The sequence below is a fragment of the Aegilops tauschii genome, chromosome 7, assembly GCF_002575655.3.
Source record: "Aegilops tauschii subsp. strangulata cultivar AL8/78 chromosome 7, Aet v6.0, whole genome shotgun sequence".
Lineage (NCBI taxonomy): Eukaryota > Viridiplantae > Streptophyta > Magnoliopsida > Poales > Poaceae > Aegilops > Aegilops tauschii.
The window spans coordinates 339,255,211-339,280,546 of record NC_053041.3 but is presented as its reverse complement, the minus strand read 5'-3'; positions in this window follow the sequence as shown (position 1 = coordinate 339,280,546).

Below are 25,336 nucleotides of genomic sequence, written 5' to 3'. Positions count from 1 at the left end.
CTTCATTTGCTGCTCAAATTCTTTTGCCACAATCTGATTTTCACTCTTATTTTTCTCCTGTTTTGCTTTATTAGCTCTATGAATATCATCTTTCAAAATGGAATCAGGAGTCATAGGAAGCAAAGTAATATTTGTATCCTTATGAACAAGAGTATACTGATTGTTTCTACCATGGTGTACAGAATTTTTTATCAAATTGCCATGGTCTACCAAGTAATAAGGAACATGCTTGCATAGGTACCACATCACAATCAACATAATCAGCATATGTAGAGATACTAAAATGCACCCGAACAGTACGTGTTACCTTAACCTTGCCGCTGTTGTTGAACCATTGGATGTAGTAAGGATGTGGATGTGGTCTTGTGGTGAGAGATAGCTTCTCCACCATCTGCATGCTAGCCAAGTTGTTGCAGCTCCCTCCATCTATGATGACGCGAATAGAACGTTCCTTCACAACTCCCTTTGTATGGAACAAATTATGCCTCTGATTTTGCTCAGCTTGTGTAACCTGCAAACTCAAAACACGTTGAGCAACTAAACATTCATACCTTTCAGCATCTTCAACAGCCATGTATTGCGTCTCATGATCAGAATCATCTCCACCGTGTTCTTCATGTGTAATAAGAGCCAAAGTCTCCTCATCATAGTCAGTAGCGGACTCATACCCACCATCCTCAGTAGCAATCATCACACGCTGAGATTTGCATTCTCTCACAAAATGTCCTCTTCCCTTACAACGATGACAAATAATATCACTTTTGTGCCCTGTTGACGCCATGGAAGAAGAAGAGCTCTGTGCAGGCCCGGCAGGTGTGCTCTTGGCAGATAGTGGTGGTTGCGCCTGCTTTCTTGTATCACGGTTGGAGGTGGCACCTGAAGGATGTGATGATGCAGTGGAAGTAGATGATGCACGTGGTGTCCATGATGAAGGTCGACCTGCAGAAAAGTTAGTTCGCGCCAATGCATGTCGATCCTGCACTTCACGTTCAGCTTTACAAGCAAGATGGAATAAACGAGTGATATTATTATAATCCTTATACTCTAGAATGGTCTGAATCTCTCTATTTAATCCACCCATAAAACGTGCATGCATAGCTTCATTCTCCTCAACAATACCACATCTAACCAAGCCAGTTTGTAATTCCTGGTAATATTCTTCTACAGAATTTTTTCCTTGTCTTAAGCGCTGCAATTTTTGAAGTAATTCACGTTGATAATATGGTGGAACCCAACGAGTACGCATAGCAGTTTTCAAAGCAGCCCAAGTAGCTGGAACAGGATATAATCTACAATGTTCAGACCACCAAACACATGCAAAGCTAGTGAAAGCACAAACAGCAGCAGGAACACGTCTCTCCTCAGGATATTGTAAACATGTAAATCGTTGTTCAGTTTCTAACTCCCAAGTAATATATATATATCAGGAACATATCTACCCTCAAATGGTGGAATATTCAATTTTAGTTTAGGGAGATGGTCATGATCTCGTACCTGAGGGGGAGCCCTAACATTGCCGTTATTTGCGTGTGGACGACCTGGTGGCTGTGGTGCTGGTGGTTGCACGTAGTTCTGATTTTGATCAACCTCATCCTCGTAATCTCCCGCATAATCATCCTCCTCCACATCAGCAGCAGGAGCCACAGAAGTATCAACAGCAGCACCAGCAGTTTGGCCAGGCTGAAGAGCGACACGACTCGCTCGGCGGAGGGCTGTTTCCCGATGTGGACGTAATCGTTGTTGTTGTTGTTGCAGAGGTGCGGCAGGTGCAGCCGGTGGTGGAAGACGCGCAAGCAGTTCATTAAATCTATTATTGAGCTTTGTTTCGAACGTCTTCTCAAGGCCAGTGATCTTCTCCATGGCCTCTTCAAAATTGTTCAGCACATCTTGCACCTGTTGAGTCATCATTTGCTGAAACTTATCATGAAGCTCCTTGTTCGTTAAGTTCTCCCAGTCAATCTCGTCAGCTTGTGATCCTGGCATGGTTAGCAGCAATAGAAACACACAAAAATATTATCCTATAGACTACTAACAAGTGGTGGTGGTGGTGGGTGTCACAAATCCGTCAAGCAAATCTCAAATTCTTACCAGTTCTTACCCAGCAGCAGGCGGTGATCGGCAACCGATGTAGTCAAAACTCTCAAAGCTTGGATAGAGCGATTACCAGGGAGAGTCAAACGCACGATGTAGATGTATGTGGAGCTGGGAAGGCTTATAATATGGTAGCAAAAAGGGTCAGCAATAATCAATTCAGAGATGCAAAGTTGAATAAACGCTCAACGACGGTACTGTGCTGGTCCTAGGCTAGACCGTACTAGAGACGCGAGCCTAAAACACTAACAAAATCACGGCGCTGCACGTAAACAAGGGAGGAGCACACTCTGATTTTTTTTTCTTTTTTCACTTTTTTTTGCACTTTTTTCCTCTTTTTTTTGCTCCGCAACAAATTTTTTTCGAAAAAGTCTACAAATGTCCTAAAAACTACCTAGCCAGAATTTTCTAGACTTAGTTTTTTTTGAAACTGGAACTATTTTTCTTCTGCGGATGGCTCGGAAGTTGGGGAGTCCTACTCTGTCATGACTCGGAGTATCGCATGATCTGGAAATCGAGAAAAAAGCAATAATTACTGGACTCGGACTAGGGCTGGTGGCGGAGATGAATCTGGTGGAAACTCGGACTGGTGGCGGATATTTGTAGGGCAATGGAACACGGAGTGGTGGCGAATCTTTGATGGAGGTGGACTCGGATTAGCGTGATGGCGGTGGATATGTAGTATATGGTAGCGGCGATGATGATGGTGGTATATGGCAGCGGTGATGACGATGGTGGTATATGGCAGCGGTGATGATGATGGTGGTATATGGCAACGGTGATGACAATGGTGGTATATGGCAGCGGTGATGACGATGGTGCGGCGGCGGCGTGACAACTTGTGAACAGAACTCGAAACTCTAAAGTACTAGACGCTAGGACCAGCAACTTGACACGATGATGCAACCGCAAATTCAACAAAGCAAATACAGAAAAGATTATGCAAAGGCTCAGATTGGTTCGGATAAGACGAACTAACCCTAATATTTTTTTTGGCTTTTTCGTGGACTATAGGTATGAAGAACAAACTCGATCTAAACTACGAAAAACTGTAAAATCTCACCGAGCAACCTGGAAATCTGATACCACTTGATAGGGCAAAGGTGTCCCGTCTTTCGATGAGATGGTGGCTATCGTTTTGGAGGAAGTCGACTTTGACGATCCGACTACGAACGTGCGAGGACGTCGCGCCTTAGCAATCGCTAAACCAACTCCGAGAGGTTATTGACCATGCCGGAGCACGATCAACCTGACCATGAAGGTCTGTTTCCTGCAGGCAAACAAAGAACAAGCAAGAAACTAAGATTGCAATCTGGATATTGCGAATACAAGAGGAAAGCTCTATTGATCAAGGTGGGGTTCTATGACGCCTTTGTCTGGTCGTTGAACACAAACGAAGTACGCGAAATTGCGGCTATGGCGAACTTTTAATCTAAACAAAACCCAAAGTCTAAACGATGCCCTAGGGGCTGTATATATGGAGGAAGAGGGGGGGAATTTCGTGGCCCTTGGAGGAGGGGTCCGAAACCCACCCTAACTCTTGTTTCCCCACACATACGGACTCTAAAAACAACCTATATTGAAGTATTTCGAAATTACATGGGCCTGGCCCAAAATAAGGTGACGCAACACCTAGAATAGCCTCTGGACGAAAATTATGAAGTGGCATCTTGTATATTTCGTCCAAGGCTTCATGCACTCATTATGGTGGCTTCAAAGTCCTGAAATCATCACTTGAAACTCTGTTCTTGTCTCCCTTGCGCATGCCATCAACTCAATGATTGTTCTTGCTCCAATGTTCATCCTTCTCCAAGCTAGGCCCTTAATTTGTAAGCAAAACAAATGTATCCAATTTAGGCAGCATCATATTCTCATGAACATTAGAATCATTACCAAGAAACGAAAGTACCTGGTAATTTAATTGGCGTGCGCGAGCTCTAGTAATCGGTCCAGTATGTATAGTAGCAGGGGTTGTGGGTGTAACAATGGTATTGATTTCCTCATCACACGATATCGCAAAGAAAATGGAAATAATTTCAACTTCACAATATCATTTCCCACATGTTTTTTTATTTTGCATATCAAATAATTTCAGGAGGCCGAAGCGAAGCGCCCGTCGCCCCATGATAACCTACAAGTATAGGGGATCACAATAGTTTTTGAGGGTAGAGTATTTAACCCAAATTTATTGATTCGACACAAGGGGAGCCAAAGAATATTTGCAAGTATTAGTAGTTGAATTGTCAATTCAACCACACCTGGAGACTAAATATCTGCAGCAAAGTGATCAGTAGCACAGTAGTATGATAGTTTGATAGCGATAACAATAGTAGTAGCAACAATAGTAACAGTAATAGTAGTAGCAGTAATTTTGTAGCAGTTTTTAACAGTAGTAACAACAGTGGTAACCTAGCAAGAACATTATGTGAAAAGCTCGTAGGCATTGGATCGGTGATTTTGTTCGATGATATTCATCATATAACAGTCATAACCTAGGGCGACACAGAACTATCTCCAATTCGTCAATAAAATGTAGGCATGTATTCCGTAAATACTCATGCGTGCTTATAGAAAAGAACTTGCATGAGATCTTTTGTCCTCCCATCCCGTGGCAGCGGCGTCCATAAGGAAACTAAGGGATATTAAGGCCTCCTTTTAATAGAGAACCAGAACAAAGCACTAACACTTAGTGAATACATGAACTCCTCAAACTATGGTAATCACCGGAAAGAATCCCAATTATTGTCACCTTGTGGTATGCGGATCATAACACGTAATAGGTGCATATACCTTACAAGATCGGATCATGAACATAGATATAATGGTGAAAACATAAATGGTTCAGATCTGAAATCATGGCACTCAGGCCCTAATGACAAGCATTAAGCATAGCGAAGTCATAGCAACATCAATCTCAGAACATAGTGGATACTGGGGATCAAGCCCTAACAAAACTAACTCGATTACATGATTAATCTCATCCAACCCACCACCGACCAGCGAGCCTACGAAGGAATTACTCACTCCCGACTATGAGCATCATGAAATTGATGATGGAGGATGGTTGATGATGACCGAACGGGCTCCAGATCTGGCCTCCCGATGAAGAACAGGAGGTTGCGGCGGCTCCGTATCGTAAAACGTGATGAAACTTCCTCTCCTATTTTTTTCTCCAAAAATAGGAATTTATAGAGTTGGAAGTAGGGTCAGCGGTGCCTTGTGGGCTCCACTACCCACCATGGCATGCCAGAGGGGGGTGGCGCGCCCTGGCGCCTAGTGGGTAGCTGCCCCCCCCCTCCAGTGGGTCTTGGTTCCAGTATTTTTTTATTCCAAAATAATTCTCCAAAAAGTTTCATCCAATTTTGAGATCTTTTATTTCTGCACAAAAGACAACATGGTAGTTCTGCTAAAAACAGTACCAGACCAGGTTAGTTTCATTCAAATCATGCAAATTAGAGTCCAAAACAAGAGCAAAAGCGTTAGGAAAAGTAGATACGATGGAGACGTGTCCACTCCCCCAAGCTTAACCCATTGCTTGTCCTCAAGCAATTTAGTTGACAAACTGAAAGTGATAAATAAAAACTTTTACGAACTCTTTTGCTCTTGTGTCCACATATATGCTTATATAGCACCCAGATTTTTAGCAAAGATCATGACTAACCATGCAAACAATAACTCTTAGAAATTATATTAACTCACATCAATGGCATAATCGACTAGCGAGCAATAATAAGATATCTCAAATGCCAACACTTTGTCAAAACCATCAAGATATAATATGATAATAATGGTATCTCGCTAGCCCTTTCTGAGACCGCAAAACATAAATGGGGAGCACCTCCAAAGTTCAAGCAATGACTAAACATTGTAATTCATGGTAGAAGAGATCCAGTCATGATGCATTCAATATTAACTATACACAATGCATGAGGATGACAATAGTGCTCTCAGGACTGGTGCTTGTTTGAGAAGGTGATGACGCAACATAAAAGTAAAATAACATGAAAGTAAATAGATAGTCCCTTTGCAGAGGGAAGCAGGGATTTGCAGAGGTGCCAGAGCTCAAAGCTTAAATCATATATATATAATTTTGGGTGGTATACCCTTCCTATCAACGTTACGACCAAGAGTTTTCAATATCTTCCATGCTAAACAAATTAGCGATGGTTCCCAAGCGATAAAAATAAATTTTACTCCTCATGCACAAACAAACACAAGCCATGGCTAGCCGAATCCTCGGGTGCCCTCCATACCAACAACAGTCCGGTTTTTTTTGTTTAATTATTTGTAGTTTTTTATTTCGGGACTGGGCATCCCTATTACCAGCCCCTCTCGTGCAAGGAAGAGTGAATAAACACTCATCATGAGAATAACCCGCTTAGCATGGAAGATACTGACCACCCCCTATCGCTCCATGAGCTGTCCGGGAACACAAAATAGATGTTCATTTGATTTTTAGAGGTGTCACATGCAAATTTACTTGGAACGACAGGGTAATACCGCATATAGGTAGATATAGTGGACTCATCTGGAATAACTTTGGTTTAAATACAGGCGAAGGCTACAAGTTAGGTTGAGAAAAAACAAAAACGAGAAAACTATTTTACACGGTAAAGCTCCCAACAAGCAAAAGAAGAAATGGGAAATATTTTTGGGTTTTCTTTTAATACTACAACTAAATTAAAGTAGATAGAAAAATTGAAGGAAGCAGGAAATATTTTTGGGTTTTCTCAAAGTTTTTCAAACACACAAGAAGAAAGCGAGAGAATAAAACTAACATGGATAATACAATGAAAAGGTATTAACACTGACAACTGGAATGAAGTGTGTGAACATGAATATAATGTCGGTGGAAATACGTACTCCCCGAAGCTTAGGCTTTTGGCCTAGCTTGGTAATCACCATCCGTAGTAGCCATCCGGTCCCATGTGAAAGTGCTGAGGCGGCAACACCTAAGCGTCCCACTGTTGTGGCTCCTCCTCTGCCGCTGTCTGGTTGTTCTGGTAGGCGACAATGTCCGCTGGTAGGATGGTTTACCTGTTCCTGGCATGAGAATCAAACAAATCAGGTGTAGGCAACGGGATAATATCAAGGGTTTTCTCACTAAAAACAAAGTTGTAACGAATATTGTTAAAAGAATCTGCAGCATCAGTAAAGTGGTGAGCCACCATCGCCTGGTGATCTAGATAAACTCTGGGCAAAGGATAGTCATGGTGGCGTATCTGAACATTAAAACATCTCGCTAAGAGAGTGGCATAAATACCACCATGGATTTTACCCTTAGTTCTGTTAATGTGCACACGACATGCAATAATAGCCCATAGGTTAAAGGTGTGATCATTGTGAAGTGCACGACGTAAAATGATGAGGTCAGGGGCACTAAGTATACTGCCCTTCTCTCTAGCAGTCAAACACTTCGTGATAAATAAGGCAAAGTAATGCACAGAAGGAAACTGCAGACTAGTGGTTGTGGATTTCGACACGCCCCTTTCCTTACCCACCATCAAAGTGAGTAGGAAGTCCTCAAACTCCGCCGGTTTAGGCTCTCTCAATTCCCCATCAGAGGGAATTAACACATATCTCACAGAATTCAGTGAGCGGTATATGATGGGTTTCAGAATATAAATTAAACTGCACTGCAGGAGGTTCATGCCTATTCAGATTTCTTTTTTGCAGAAAGGAGTTCGTGAGGGTGTGGTGTTGGTCACATTCATTTGCGTGGAAGTTGGTAAGTCCAGCATTTGCAATGAATTGCGCGAACTCTTGGTGGAATCCAACTTCTTCCATGAAGGCAATGTGCGGCCATTCACACGACCGGACCTCCGTCCATCGCGGAGTGTTGATGTCACCCGCTGATGATTCACCGGTGACTCCCCTGGCATTCTTCTTAGATGAACTCCTTCGAAAAAGGTCCATCTTCCTAAGAAAAAATTTCTGAAATTTTTGAGCCACAAAATTTTGTCAACGAAACTTCACAAGATTGATAGCAACTACTCGTATGGATGTTTAGAAGCTATATCAAGCATTCAAACTGCTTGCAACTTAAAGAATTCAACATGCAAGCCCATTTAAAGCAGCACCAAGAGTAGCGAATTACTCAAAATATAAACCACTAGAACAAAAACTAATTGGAGCAATGGAGGAGTCACATACCAACTAGCAATCCCCCAAAACAGATTCGAAAATGGAGCTTCAAGCAAAGAGATCAAAATCCGCGGGTTTGAGAGCAAGAACACGGGAGAGAGAGCTAGAGTGATTTTTTTCTGAAGGTAGGTGGTGAAGTGAGCTAAAGGGATAAGTGAGGGGGGCCTTATGGGGCCCACTACCCACCAGGGCGTGCCCGGGTTAGCTGACGCGCCCTAGTGCCTAGTGGGCACAAGGGGCACCCCCTGTGATGTTATTTATATCAGAAATTCTTAAATATTCAGACAAAAACTATGTCAAAATTTCAGGTCATTCTAAGCACTTTTATTTTTGGGTACTCTTTTATTGCACGGAAAACTCAGAAAACAGGATAAAGATGGTATTTTATTGCATTCAACTAAAAATAACAAAAAACTAAAAGTGGGTACAGAGAGTTGTGCCTACTAAATTCATCGACCACATGCCTCTCGAAAATAATTAATAGGGTTGATCAAGTCTTATTAACAACCACTTCCGATTAGGATGAACCCGAAGAATCTCCGTAAAACACTAAGTTACCTCAATGAGGATATGCATATCCCAACAATAAGTATTTCATATTTCTTTTTGGCATTAGGAAAAGGGAGTTGAAAACTTCCAATAGTAATTGTCGGAGACTTTTCAATAACATTAATACCATTAACTTGAAATTGTTACGTTGGAAAATGCACCGTATGCTCTTTACCATTGATATGAAATGTGACTTTGCTTTTATTACAATCAATAACAGCCCTTGCAGTATTCAAAAATGGTCTACCATGGATAACCGACATGTTGTTGTCCTCGGGCATATCAAGTATAACAAAGTCTGTTAAGATAGTAACATTTGCAACAACAACGGGCACATCCTCACAAATACGGATAGGTACGGCGTTGATTTGTCAGCCATTTGCAATGATATTTCAGTAGGTGTGAGCTTATTCAAATCAAGTCTTTTATATAAAGATAAAGGCATAACACTAACACCGCTCCCAAATTACATAAAGCTGTTTTGACATAGTTTCTTTTAATGGAGCATGGTATAGTTGGTATTCCAAGATCTCCTAGTTTCTTAGGTACTCCATCCTTAAAAGAATAATTAGCAAGCATAGTGGAGATTTCAGCTTCAGGTATTTTCCTTTTATTAGTGACAATATCTCTCATATATTTAGCATAATGGGCCATCTTTCAGTTAAACGAGTACGCAAAAGATTGGCCTAAGCATTTCAGCAAAGCATTCAAATTCTTCATCATCTTTTTCTTAGATGGTTTGGGTGGAAAGGGCATGGGTTTATGAACCCATGGCTCTCTTTCTTTACCATGTTTTCTAGTAACAAAGTCTCTTTTATCATAATGCTTATTTTCAGGTTGTGGTTTATCCAGATCGACAGCGGGTTCTATTTCAACATCATTATCCAGTTCTTTACCATTGTCTGGTTGACTATCTCCATGAACATCATCATTATCATTTTCCTTATCACTAGGTGAATGTTCATTACCAGATTGAGTTTCAACATTAGAAATAGAGACATCATTGTTATCTTAAGAAGGTTTTTCCACCTCAGGTTCAGTAGAAGTATGCAAAGTCCTATCATTTTTCTTTTCCTTTTTCCTTTTAGAAGGACTAGGTGCATCTACATTAGTTCTTTGAGAGTCTTGTTCAATTCTTTTAGGGTGTCCTTCAGGATAAAGTGGCTCCTAAGTCATTGTACCTCCTCTAGTCATTACTCTAACAACATGATCATTCATATTATTATTCATTTCATTGAGTAACTCACTTTGAGATTTAGCAACTTGTTCTAACTGAGTTTGAACCATAAAAGCATGTTTTCCTACTCCTCTAACATCACTAGTGATTCTAAATAACAAGTCACTCAAGCGAGCAATCATATCATAATTTTGTTTTAATTGTTTCATAACATAGGCATTGAAATGATCTTGCTTCATAGTGTAATTGTCAAATTCATATAAGCATTGACTAGGAGGTTTATTATAAGGGATGTCACCTTCATCAAACTTTAAAAGAGAATTTACCTCCACCACCTGAGGTGGTGTGTCAAGACCATGTTTTTCTTCAATAGGTGGTCAATTCTCAACATCTTCAGCTTTAATACCTTTTTCCTTCATACATTTCTTTGCCTCTTGCATATCTAGATTGAGAAATAAAATACCCCTGTTCTTTGGAGTGGGTTTAGGTAGTGGTTCAGGAAGTGTCCGATCATCATAATTCTTCAACATATTATTCAATAATTCCTCAGCTTGTTCAACAGTTCATTCCCTGAAAACACAACCAACACAACTATCTAGGAAGTCCCTAGAAGCATCGGTTAGTCCATTATAAAATATATCAAGTATTTCATTTTTCTTGAGAGGATGATCAGGAAAAGCATTAAGTAATTGGAGAAGCCTCCCCCAAGCTTGTGCGTGACTCTCTTCTTCAATTTGCACAAAGTTAAATATTTCCTGTAAGGCAGCTTGTTTCTTATGAGCAGGATTTTTTTTCCAGAGAAGTAATAAATCATATCCTGGGGACTACGCACACAACCAGGAGCAAGAGTATTGTACCATATCTTAGCATCACCCTTTAGTGAGAAAGGAAATAACTTAAGGATATAGTAATAGCAAATTTTTTCCTCATGAACAAATAGGGTGGCTATATCATTTAATTTAGTAAGATGTGCCACAACAGTTTCAGTTTCATAGCCATGGAAACGATCAGATTCAACCAAAGTTATCAACTCTGGGTCGACAGAGAATTCATAATACTTACCAGTAATAAAGATAGGTGAAGTAGCCAACTTAGGATCATATTTCATTCTAGCATTCAAAGATTTTTCTTTCAACTTGCATAGTAATTTCGTAAGATCATCTCTATCTTTACAAGCAAGAAAATCCCTAGCAACCTCTCTATCCGTAACATAACCCTCAGGTATCTTAGGAAATTCATATCTAGGAGAGCTAGGTCTAATAGTTGTTTCATAATTCTCAGTTTAAATAATTTCATCGGTTTCATCAATTTCAGCATTCTCAATTTCTTTAGCTCTAGCAAGTTGTTCATCAAGAAATTCTCCAGGTGGCACAACCTTATCAAGCAAGGTACTAGCATCATCATAAGCATCATTCATAGCATAAGTAGCTTCATCAGTTACTTGCAACATATCAGAATTAATAGCAGGCGGTGGTGTTGCAAGTCTATTCAAAACAGAAGGTGAATCAAGTGCAGAGCTAGATGGCAATTCCTTACCTCCCCTCGTCTTAGAGGGAACAATCTTGGTTCTGGTATCTTTCAGATTCTTCATAGTGATAAATAGATATAAATCCCAAGTGACTCAACAAATATAGCTATGCGCCCCGGCAACGACGCTAGAAAAAGGTCTTGATAACCCACAATTATAGGGGATCCAATAGTTTTCGTGGGTAGAGTATTCAACCCAAATTTATTGATTCGACACAAGGGGAGCCAAAGAATATTTGCAAGTATTAGCAGTTGAGTTGTCAATTCAACCACATCTGGAGACTAAATATCGATAGCAAAGTGATCAGTAGCACAATAGTATGATAGTTTGATAGCGATAACAATAGTAGTAGCAACAATAGTAACAGTAACAGTAGTAGCGGTAATTTTGAGCAGTTGTAATAGTAGTAACAACAGTGGTAACCTAGCAAGAACAATATGTGAAAAGCTCATAGGCATTGGATCGATGGTTTCGTTGGATGATATTCATCATATAACAGTCATAACCTAGGGCGACACAGAACTAGCTCCAGTTCGTCAATATAATGTAGGCATTTATTCCGTAAATAGTCATACGTGCTTATGGAAAAGAACTTGCATGGCATCTTTTGTCCTACCCTCCCGTGGCAACGAGGTCCATAAGGAAACTAAGGGATATTAAGGCCTCCTTTTAATAGAGAACCGGAACACAACATTAACACTTAGTGAATACATGAACTCCTAAAACTACGGTAATCACCGGAAAGAATCCCAATTATTGTCACCTTGGGGTATGTGGATCATAACACGTAATAGGTGCATATAACTTGCAAGATTAGATCACGAACATAGATATAATGGTGAAAACATAAACGGTTCATATCTTAAATCATGGCACTCGGGCCCTAGTGACAAGCATTAAGCATAGCAAAGTCATAGCAACATCAATATCAGAACATAGTGGATACTAGGGATCAAGACCTAACAAAACTAACTCGATTACATGATGAATCTCATCCAACCCACCACCGACCAACGAGCCGACGAAGGATTTGCTCATTTCCGGCGGTGAGCATCTTGAAATTGGTGATGGAGGATGGTTGATGATGACGAAGACGGAAGATCCCCCTCTCCGGAGCCCCGAACGGGCTCCAGATCTGGCCTCCCGATGAAGAATAGGAGGTGGCGGCGGCTTCGTATCGTATAACATGATGAAACTTCCTCTCCTATTTTTCTCCAAAAATAGGAATTTAAAGAGTTAGAGTTAGGGTCAGCGGAGCCTCGTGGGGCCCACTACCCACCAGGGCACGCCAGAGGGGGTGGCGCGCCCTGGTGCCTAGTGGGCAGCCGCCCCCTCCAGTGGGTCTTGGTTCCAGTATTTTTTATTTATTCCCAAATAACTCTCCAAAAAGTTTCATCAAATTCTGAGAACTTTTATTTCTGCAGTAAAACAACACCATGGTAGTTCTGCTGAAAACAGCGTCAGTCCGGGTTAGTTTCATTCAAATCATGCAAATTAGAGTCCAAAACAAGAGCAAAAGCATTAGGAAAAGTAGATGCGATGGAGACGTATCACCCCACCTCCAGCCGCTCCGCCGCCGGCGGAAGGCCACATGGGGAACACGACGCTCGAGTTTGTCGTGGAGCTACGTGACCCACCGCGAAGCCGGCTGCGGCTCCCTCTTCCCTTCGCCAGGATCATGGAGGCCGACAGCCACTCGGGTTGTGGCTGCACGTGAATGGCTGCCTTAATGGCGCCGTATGGGTGAACGTCGAGTTTCCCGTGAACGGCCTTAAGTTCCTTACGTGTGGGTGGAAATCCTTCACTCGCGCCCGCTACTTAGTGGAGGGGCATCTTCTCCACTTCAAGTTGGTGGAGTCCGATACGCTCTCCGTCAAGTTCTTCGGGGCTTCAGGCGCTCTCATGGAGTGCTGCCCAGAGAGCTCGAGCAACAACGAAAGCTCCTCCTTGAGCGATAGTGATGAGGAGGAGGCAGATGGTGAAGACGACGGCGGTGAGTCACCGAGCATCAAGTCCAAAGATGACGACTCGGACTCTAGATGAACGCCGACAGCACCATCATCTCCAGCTGAGTAGCGGCAGCACCACCATCTATAGCTAGACACCGGCAAGGTGGCTTGCCTAGAGCGCTTGGCCTAGGCGCCCCTTTTGCCCTCCTTGCACTTGATGTAAACCCTAGGAGGAAAGGGCCAAGAAAGACATTATCGAGCACCTTTCGTTTTTCAATAAATGTATGACATTCGATGTGCTCGAATAAATGTGTATTATACTCCTTCCTTGTTTCTTTCTTCGTATGATTTTTTACTTAAGACCCTATGCTACTAGGAAGATCGTCGGGACGCACACTTGCAGCAAGCGCTTTGAAGAGCTGGTCTTCAGCAGCTTGCCGGAAGTGCGACCACCGGCAAAGTAACTTGCCAGTCTCAAACGCAACTGCATAGACTTTGCTGAGCGGACTCAAGGTAGAGCTAGAGCGCGGGACGAAACACGGCAAGATTCCTTCGTGTGCAGGTTTCCCGTATGAACATAGAACCGTGCAAGGGGAATCTACAAGATGTAAACAATGAAACTATAGTTGAAAAAATTTCAACTTATCTTTCTTTGTTGTACTTCTTATCATATGAAATGAAATGAACGTCAACACCATTCGAAACGGCGAAACGGTAGTACTCCATCATCCTCCCCCCGGCAAACATGCACGCGGGTGTAACATCCCAATTTTCCTAATTTGGATGTTAATAGATCATTCATATGCATCTCATATTTTTATTGCATTATTTGTTTCTTTGAAATATTCTTTTCATTATGCAACTAAAGGCAATTTACTGGAGTGGATATAACATGACTTCTCCCATATTTTAAAAATGTTCATAATTTCCAGAATATTATTTCCATTTTATCTGATATATTCTGGTATTTTTCATAATCTCCCAAATATTTTATTTGAGTGTTTTGTTGCTGTTTATGTGGCCTATTGCATAAAAACTATTTTCAAAATTGCATTAGATGAGGAAATAGTGTTCCTGTAGTTATATTTTCTTTACCGTGTGTCTATATATTTTTATTTAGATTTTATTCCGGTTTTTGTGTGTACTTTAGTTTATTTTTTAGTGTGGTTTTTTTTATAAAAAAGAACCAGCTAGCTAGCCAGCCCACCAGCCGCCGTGGCCAAGCAACCCCCGTCACCGCAGCCCACTTCGCCCGAAGCAGTACGCAGCGCAACGCCAGCCCCGCAGCTCTTCGCCGCTCGCAGCCACTGCCAGCGGGCCCCACACCACGCCCTGTTCTCCTTCCCCAAGTCGGACGAACTTGCACCACACCCATCCCCTTCCTTGAGCCGGACTGGAGCGCACCGCACACGCGACCGAGGCCGAGCCCGGATCGGTCCGTCGTCCTGGTCAACCCCGTGCTCCCCAGAGACACGAGGCGCGAAGCACAGCCCTAGGGGAACCCTACCGCGGCCCCTTCCCCATCTTTCTTCGACCGCACATAGCCGCTGGGCGAAACGAATCTCGCCCAGGAGCTTTGCCGACCGCCGCCGTTCGCCTGACGCCACTGCTGCCATAAGGACCCGCAGAGACACACCGACTGCTCCTTTCAATCCGCTACTCCACGCCGCACTTGCTTGACTTACTTTCGTGGCCGGAATCACAGTAGCGCGAGGGCACCGACTTTGCCGGAGCACGCCGGAGTTCAGGAGCTCGCCACCGCCGCTCGAGGGTGCCCAGTCGCCGTTGAACACCACCACCTCCGCCACTCGATGCTGCACCCGTCCATCCCTTCGCCTTCGCCGAAGACCCACCGGAGAGACGCCACCGCCGACACCCGACCCGCGCCGCCGTTTCCCCTGTTCTGGTGAGCACACGCACGCGCATGATGATGAGGACATCAATACCATTGTTACACCCACAACCCCTGCTACTATACATACTGGACCGATTACTAGAGCTCGCGCACGCCAATTAAATTACCAGGTACTTTCGTTTCTTGGTAATGATTCTAATGTTCATGAAATTATGATGCTGCCTAAATTGGATACAATTGTTTTGCTTACAAATGAAGGGCCTAGCTTGGAGAAGGATGAACATTGGAGCAAGAACAAGCATGGAGTTGATGGCATGCGCAAGGGAGACAAGAACAGAGTTTCAAGTGATGATTTTAGGACTTTGAAGCCACCATAATGAGTGCATGAAGCCTTGGACGAAATATACAAGCTGCCACTTCATAATTTTCGTCCAGAGGCTATTCTAGGTGCTGCGTCACCTTATTTTTGGGCCAGGCCCATGTAATTTCGAAATACATCAATATAAGTTGTTTTTAGAGTCCGTATGTGTGGGGAAACAAGAGTTAGGGTGGGTTTCGGACCCCTCCTCCAAGGGCCACGAAATCCCCCCCCCCCTCTTCCTCCATATATATAGCCCCTAGGACATCGTTTAGACTTTGGGTTTTGTTTAGATTAAAAGTTCGCCATAGCCGCAACTTCGCGTACTTCGTTTGTGTTCAACGACCAGACAAAGGCGTCACAGAACCCCACCTTGATCAATAAAGCTTTCCTCTTATATTCGCAATATCCAGATTGCAATCTTAGTTTCTTGCTTGTTCTTCGTTTGCCTGCAGGAAACAGACCTTCGTGGTCAGGTTGATCGTGCTTCGGCGTGGTGAATAACCTCTCGGAGTTGGTTTAGCGATTGCTAAGGCGCGACGTCCTCGCACGTTCGTAGTCGGATCATCTAAGTCGACTTCCTCCAAAACGATACCCACCATCTCATCGAAAGACGGGACACCTTTGCATCTATCAAGTGGTATCAGATTTCCAGGTTGCTCGATGAGATTTTATAGTTTTTCGTAGTTTAGATCGAGTCTGTTCTTCGTACCTATAGTCCACGAAGAAGCCAAAAAAATAAATATTAGGGTTAGTTCATCTTATCCGAACCAATCTGAGCCTTTGCATAATCTTTTCTGTATTTTCTTTGTTGAATTTGTGGTTGCATCGTCGTGTCAAGTTGCTGGTCCTAGCGTCTAGTACTTTAGAGTTTCGAGTTCTGTTCACAAGTTGTCACGCCGCCGCTGCACCATCGTCATCACCGTTGCGATATACCACCATCATCATCACCGCTGCCATATACCACCATCGTCATCACCGCTGCCATATACCACCATCATCATCACCGCTACCATATACCACATATCCACCGCCATCACGCTAATCCGAGTCCACCTCCATCACAGATTCGCCACCAGTCCGTGTTCCATCGCCCTACAAATATCCGCCACCAGTCCGAGTTTCCACCAGATTCATCTCCGCCACCAGTCCTAGTCCGAGTCCAGTAAATATTGCTTTGTTCTCGATTTCCAGATCACACGATACTCCGAGTCGTGACAGAATAGGACTCCCCAACTTCTCAGCCATCCGCAGAAGAAAAATAGTTCCAGTTTCAAAAAAACACTATGTCTGGAAAATTCTGGCTAGGCAGTTTTTAGGACATTTGTAGACTTTTTCAAAAAAAAAAATTTGTTGCGGAGCAAAAAAAAGAGGAAAAAAAGTGAAAAAAGAAAAAAAATCAAAGTGTGCTCCTCCCTTGTTTACGTGCAGCACCGTGATTTTGTTAGTGTTCTAGGCTCGCGTCTCTAGTACGGTCTAGCCTAGGACCAGCACAGTACCGTCGTTGAGCGTTTATTCAACTTTGCATCTCTGAATTGATTATTGCTGACCCTTTTTGCTACCATATTATAAGCCTTCCCAGCTCCACATACGTCTACATCGTGCGTTTGACTCTCCCTGGTAATCACTCTATCCAAGCTTTGAGAGTTTTGACTACATCGGTTGCCGATCACCGCCTGCTGCTGGGTAAGAACTGGTAAGAATTTGAGATTCGCTTGACGGATTTGTGACACCCACCACCACCACTTGTTAGTAGTCTATAGGATCATATTCTTGTGTGTTTCTATTGCTGCTAACCATGCCAGGATCACAAGCCGACGAGATTGACTGGGAGAACTTAACGAACAAGGAGCTTCATGATAAGTTTCAACAAATGATGACTGAACAGGTGCAAGATGTGCTGAACAATTTTGAAGAGGCCATGGAGAAGATCACTGGCCTTGAGAAGACGTTCGAAACAAAGCTTGATAACAGATTTAATGAACTACTTGCGCGTCTTCCACCACCGGCTGCACCTGCCACACCTCAGCAACAACAACAACAACAACAACAACAACAACAACGACTACCTCCACGTTGGGAAACAGCCCTCCGCCGAGCGAGTCGTGTCCCTCTTCAGCCTGGCCAAACTGCTGGTGCTGCTGTTGATACTTCTGTGGCTCCTGCTGCTGATGTGGAGGAGGATGATTATGCGGGAGATTACGAGGATGAGGTTGATAAAAATCAGAACTACGTGCAACCACCAGCACCACAGCCACCAGGTCGTCCACACGCAAATAACGGCAATGTTAGGGCTCCCCCTCAGGTACGAGATCATGACCATCTCCCTAAACTGAAATTGAATATTCCACCATTTGAGGGTAGATATGTTCCTGATATATATATATTACTTGGGAGTTAGAAACTGAACAACGATTTACATGTTTACAATATCCTGAGGAGAGACGTGTTCCTGCTGCTGTTTGTGCTTTCACTAGCTTTGCATGTGTTTGGTGGTCTGAACATTGTAGATTATATCCTGTTCCAGCTACTTGGGCTGCTTTGAAAACTGCTATGCGTACTCGTTGGGTTCCACCATATTATCAACGTGAATTACTTCAAAAATTGCAGCGCTTAAGACAAGGAAGAAATTCTGTAGAAGAAAATTATCAGGAATTACAAACTGGCTTGATTAGATGTGGTATTGTTGAGGAGAATGAAGCTATGCTTGCACGTTTTATGGGTGGATTAAATGGAGAGATTCAGACCATTCTAGAGTATAAGGATTATAATAATATCACTCGTTTATTCCATCTTGCTTGTAAAGCTGAACGTGAAGTGCAGGATCGACAGGCATTGGCGCGAACTAACTTTTCTGCAGGTCGACCTTCATCATGGACACCACGTGCATCATCTACTTCCACTGCACCATCACCTCCTTCAGGTGCCACCTCCAACCGTGATACAAGAAAGCAGGCACAACCACCAGTATCTGCCAAGAGCACACCTGCCGGGCCTGCACAGAGCTCTTCTTCTTCCATGGCGTCAACAGTGCACACAAGTGATATTATTTGTCGTCGTTGTGAGGGAAGAGGACATTTTGCGAGAGAATGCAAATCTCAGTGTGTGATGATTGCTACTGAGGATGGTGGGTATGAGTCCGCTACTGACTATGATGAGGAGACTTTGGCTCTTATTACACATGAAGAACACGGTGGAGATGATTCTGATCATGAGACGCAATACATGGCTGTTGAAGATGCTGACAGGTATGAATGTTTAGTTGCTCAACGTGTTTTGAGTGTGCAGGTTATACAAGCTGAGCAAAATCAGAGGCATAATTTGTTCCATACAAAGGGAGTTGTGAAGGAACGTTCTATTCGCGTCATCATAGATGGAGGGAGTTGCAACAACTTGGCTAGCATGGAGATGGTGGAGAAGCTATCTCTCACCACATCCACATCCTTACTACATCCAATGGTTCAACAACAGCGGCAAGGTTAAGGTAACACGTACTGTTCGGGTGCATTTTAGTATCTCTACATATGCTGATTATGTTGATTGTGATGTGGTACCTATGCAAGCATGTTCCTTATTACTTGGTAGACCATGGAAATTTGATAAAAATTTTGTACACCATGGTAGAAACAATCAGTATACTCTTATTCATAAGGATACAAATATTACTTTGCTTCCTATGACACCTGATTCCATTTTAAAAGATGATATTCATAGAGCTAATAAAGCAAAACTGGAGAAAAATAAGAGTGAAAATCAGATTGTGGCAAAAGAATTTGAGCAACAAATGAAGCCTAATAATAAACCATCTAGTGTTGCTTCTGAAATTAAATTGAAAAGTGCATGTTTACTTGCCACCAAATATGATATTGATGAGCTAGTTTTTAGCAAATCTGTTTGCTATGCTTTTGTGTGCAAAGAGGCATTATTTTCATTCGACGACGTGCCTTCCTCTTTGCCCCCTGCAGTCACTAACATTTTGCAGGAGTTCGCCGACGTCTTCCCACAAGACATGCCACCGGGATTACCACCTATTCGAGGGATTGAGCATCAAATTGACTTAATTCCCGGTGCATCGCTACCCAACCGTGCACCATACCGTACCAATCAAGAGGAGACGAAGGAGATTATGCGTCAAGTACAGGAGCTGCTCGACAAAGGTTATATTCGCGAATCCCTTAGTCCTTGTGGTGTTCCTATTATTATAGTGCCGAAAAAGGATGGTACGTCGCGTATGTGTGTTGATTGTAGAGGCATTAATAATATTACTATTCGTTATCGTCATCCTATTCCTAGGCTAGATGATATGCTTGATGAATTGAGTGGCTCTACAATATTCTCCAAAGTTGATTTGCGTAGTGGATACCATCAAATTCGTATGAAATTGGGAGATGAATGGAAAACAGCTTTTAAAACTAAGTTTGGTTTATATGAGTGGTTAGTCATGCCTTTTGGGTTAACTAATGCACTTAGTACTTTCATGAGACTAATGAACGAAGTTTTACGTGCTTTCATTGGACGATTTGTGGTAGTCTATTTTGATGATATACTGATTTATAGCAAATCTTTGGAAGAACATTTGGAACATTTACGTGCTGTTTTTATTGCTCTACGTGATGCACGTTTGTTTGGTAACCTTGGGAAGTGCACCTTTTGCACCGACCGAGTATCTTTTCTTGGCTATGTTGTTACTCCACAGGGAATAAAAGTTGATAAAGCCAAGATTGAAGCTATTGAGAGTTGGCCGCAGCCCAAAACGGTCACACAAGTGAGGAGTTTTCTTGGACTCGCTGGTTTCCATAGGCATTTTGTGCGAGATTTTAGCACCATAGCTGCACCTCTCAATGAGCTTACAAAGAAGGATGTGCCTTTTGTTTGGGGTACCGCACAGGAAGAAGCCTTCATGATATTGAAAGATAAGTTGACACATGCTCCTTTACTCCAACTTCCTGATTTTCATAAGACTTTTGAGCTTGAATGTGATGCTAGTGGAATTGGATTAGCAGGTGTGTTATTACAAGATGGCAAACCTGTTGCATACTTTTTTGAAAAATTGAGTGGGCCTAGTCTGAACTATTCTACTTATGATAAAGAATTATATGCTCTTGTTCGGACCTTAGAAACATGGCAACATTATTTGTGGCCCAAAGAATTTGTTATACATTCTGATCATGAATCTTTGAAACACATTAAAAGTCAAGCTAAACTGAACCGTAGACATGCTAAATGGGTTGAATTCATTGAGACTTTCCCTTATGTCATTAAACACAAGAAGGGTAAAGAAAATTTTATTGCTGATGCATTGTCTCGTCGTTATACTATGCTTTCACAACTTGACATTAAAATATTTGGTTTGGAGACCATCAAAGATCAATATGTGCATGATGCTGAATTTAAAGATATATTGCAGAATTGTAAAGAAGGTAGAACATGGAACAAGTTCGTCGTTAACAATGGATTTGTGTTTCGTGCTAACAAGCTATGCATTCCAGCTAGCTCCGTTCGTCTTTTGTTGTTGCAGGAGGCGCATGGAGGAGGACTAATGGGACACTTTGGCGTGAAGAAGACGGAGGATATACTTGCTACACATTTCTTTTGGCCAAAGATGAGACGTGATGTTGAGCGTTATGTTGCTCGCTGCACTACATGTCAAAAAGCTAAGTCACGACTCAATCCTCATGGTTTATATATGCCTTTGCATGTACCTAGTGTTCCTTGGGAGGATATATCTATGGACTTTGTTTTAGGTTTACCTCGAACAAAGATGGGGAGGGATAGCATGTTTGTTGTTGTGGATAGGTTCTCGAAAATGGCACACTTTATACCATGTCATAAAAGCGATGATGCTGTTAATGTTGCTGATTTGTTCTTTCGTGAAATTATTCGCTTGCATGGTGTGCCAAATACTATTGTTTTAGATCGTGATACTAAATTTCTTAGTCACTTTTGGAGATGTTTATGGGCTAAGTTGGGGACTAAACTGCTTTTTAGTACTACTTGTCACCCCCAAACTGCTGGTCAAACTGAAGTAGTCAATAGAACATTGTCTACTATGCTTGAGGATGTTTTGAAGAATAATAAGAAAATGTGGGAAGAATGCTTGCCTCATATTGAACTTTCTTATAATCGTTCATTGCATTCTACTACTAAGATGTGCCCTTTTGAAATTGTGTATGGTTTCCTACCTCGTGCACCCATTGATTTGTTGCCTCTTCCATCTTCGGAGAAGGTTAATTTTGATGCTAAACAACGTGCTGAATTGATCTTAAAAATGCATGAGTTAACTAAGGAAAACATTGAGCGTATGAATGCTAAATATAAACTTGCTGGAGATAAGGGTAGAAAACATGTTGTCTTTGCACCTAGAGATCTTGTTTGGTTACATTTGCGTAAGGATAGGTTTCCTAATTTGTGCAAATCAAAGCTAATGCCACGTGCTGATGGTCCTTTTAAGGTGTTAGAGAAAATAAATGATAATGCATATAAACTTGAGCTGCCTGCAGATTTTGGGGTTAGTCCCACTTTTAACATTGCAGATTTGAAGCCTTATTTGGGTGAGGAAGATGAGCTTCCATCGAGGACGACTTCATTTCAAGAAGGGGAGGATGATGAGGACATCAATACCATTGTTACACCCACAACCCCTGCTACTATACATACTGGACCAATTACTAGAGCTCGCGCACGCCAATTAAATTACCAGGTACTTTCGTTTCTTGGTAATGATTCTAATGTTCATGAGATTATGATGCCGTCTAAATTGGATACATTTGTTTTGCTTACAAATGAAGGGCCTAGCTTGGAGAAGGATGAACATTGGAGCAAGAACAAGCATGGAGTTGATGGCATGCGCAAGGGAGACAAGAACAGAGTTTCAAGTGATGATTTCAGGACTTTGAAGCCACCATAATGAGTGCATGAAGCCTTGGACGAAATATACAAGATGCCACTTCATAATTTTCGTACAGAGGCTATTCTAGGTGCTGCATCACCTTATTTTTGGGCCAGGCCCATGTAATTTCGAAATACTTCAATATAGGCTGTTTTAGAGTCCGTATTTGTGGGGAAACAAGAGTTAGGGTGGGTTTCGGACCCCTCCTCCAAGGGCCACGAAATTCCCTGATAGAGGCAAAGGTGTCCCGTCTTTCGATGAGATGGTGGCTATCGTTTTGGAGGAAGTCAACTTTGACGATCCGACTACGAACGTGCGAGGACGATGCGCCTTAGCAATCGCTAAACCAACTCCGAGAGGTTATTGACCATGCCGGAGCACGATCAACCTGACCACGAAGGTCTGTTTCCTGCAGGCAAATGAAGAACAAGCAAGAAACTAAGATTGCAATCTGGATATTGCGAATACAAGAGGAAAGGTTTATTGATCAAGCTGGGGTTCTGTGACGCCTTTGTCTGGTCGTTGAACACAAACGAAGTACGCGAAGTTGCAGCTATGGCGAACTTTTAATCTAAACAAAACCCAAACTCTAAACGGTGCCCTAAGGGCTGTATATATGGAGGAAGAGGGGGGGAATTTCGTGGCCCTCGGGGAAGGGGTCCGAAACCAACCCTATCTCTTGTTTCCCCACACATACGGACTCTAAAAACAGCCTATACTTATGTATTCCGAAATTACATGGGCCTGGCCCAATAATAAGGTGACGCAGCACCTAGAATAGCCTCTGGACGAAATTTATGAAGTGGCATCTTGTATATTTCGTCCAAGGCTTCATTCACTCCTTATGGTGGCTTCAAAGTCCTGAAATCATCACTTGTTACTCCGTTCTTGTTCCCCTTGTGCATGCCATCAACTCCATGCTTGTTCTTGCTCCAATGTTCATCCTTCTCCAAGCTAGGCCCTTCATTTGTAAGCAAAACAAAAGTATCCAATTTAGGCAGCATCATATTCTCATGAACATTAGAATCATTACCAAGAAACGAAAGTACCTGGTAATTTAATTGGCGTGCGCGAGCTCTAGTAATCGGTCCAGTATGTATAGTAGCAGGGGTTGTGGGTGTAACAATGGTATTGATGTCTTCATCATCCTCCCCTTCTTGAAATAAAGTCGTCCTCGACAGAAGCTCATCTTCCTCACCCAAATAAGGCTTCAAATCTGCAATGTTAAAAGTGGGACTAACCCCAAAATCTGCAGGTAGCTCAAGTTTATATGCATTATCATTTATTTTCTCTAACACCTTAAAAGGACCATCAGCACGTGGCATTAGCTTTGATTTGCGCAAATTAGGAAATCTATCCTTACGCAAATGTAACCAAACAAGATCTCCAGGTGCAAACACAACATGTTTTCTACCCTTATCTCCAGCAAGTTTATATTTAGCATTCATACGCTCAATGTTTTCCTTAGTTAACTCATGCATTTTTAAAATCAATATAGCATTCAAAACAGCCCTAAGCATAGTAGACAATGTTCTATTGACTACTTTAGTTTGTCCATCAGTTTGGGGGTTACTAGTAGTACTAAAAAGCAGTTTAGTCCCCAACTTAGCCCATAAACATCTCCAAAAGTGGCTAAGAAATTTAGTATCACGATCTGAAACAATAGTATTTGGCACACCATGCAAGCGAATAATTTCATGAAAGAACAAATCAGCAACATTAACAACATCATCTCTTTTATGACATGGTATAAAGTGTGCCATTTTTGAGAATCTATCCACGACAACAAATATGCTATCCCTCCCCTTCTTTGTTCGAGGTAAACCTAAAGCAATGTCCATAGATATATCCTCCCAACAAACACTAGGTACAGGCAAAGGCATATATAAACCATGAGGATTGAGTCGTGACTTAGCCTTTTGACATGTAGTGCAGCGAGCAACAAAACGCTCAACATCCCGTCTCATCTTTGGCCAAAAGAAATGTGTAGCAAGTATATCCTCCGTCTTCTTCACGCCAAAGTGTCCCATTAGTCCTCCTCCATGCGCCTCCTGCAACAACAAAAGACAAACGGAGCTAGCTGGAATGCATAGCTTGTTAGCACAAAACACAAATCCATCGTTAACGACGAACTTGTTCCATGTTCTACCTTCTTTACAATTCTGCAGTACATCTTTAAATTCAGCATCATGCACATATTGATCTTTGATGGTCTCCAAACCAAATATTTTAAAGTCAAGTTGTGAAAGCATAGTATAACGACGAGACAATGCATCAGCAATAACATTTTCTTTACCCTTCTTGTGTTTAATGACATTTGGGAAAGTCTCAATGAATTCAACCCATTTAGCATGTCTACGGTTCGGTTTTGCTTGACTTTTAATGTGTTTCAAAGATTCATGATCAGAATGTATAACAAATTCTTTGGGCCATAAATAATGTTGCCTTGTTTCTAAAGTCCGAACAGGAGCATATAATTCTTTATCATAAGTAGAATAGTTCAGACTAGGCCCACTCAATTTTTCAAAAAAGTATGCAACAGGTTTGCCATCTTGTAATAACACACCTCCTAATCCAATTCCACTAGCATCACATTCATGCTCAAAAGTCTTATTAAAATCGGGAAGTTGGAGTAAAGGAGCATGTGTGAACTCATCTTTCAATACCGTGAAGGCTTCTTCCTGTGCGATACCCCAAACAAAAGGCACATCCTTCTTTGTAAGCTCGTTGAGAGGTGCAGCAATGGTGCTAAAATCTCTCACAAAACGCCTACAGAAACCAGCGAGTCCAAGAAAA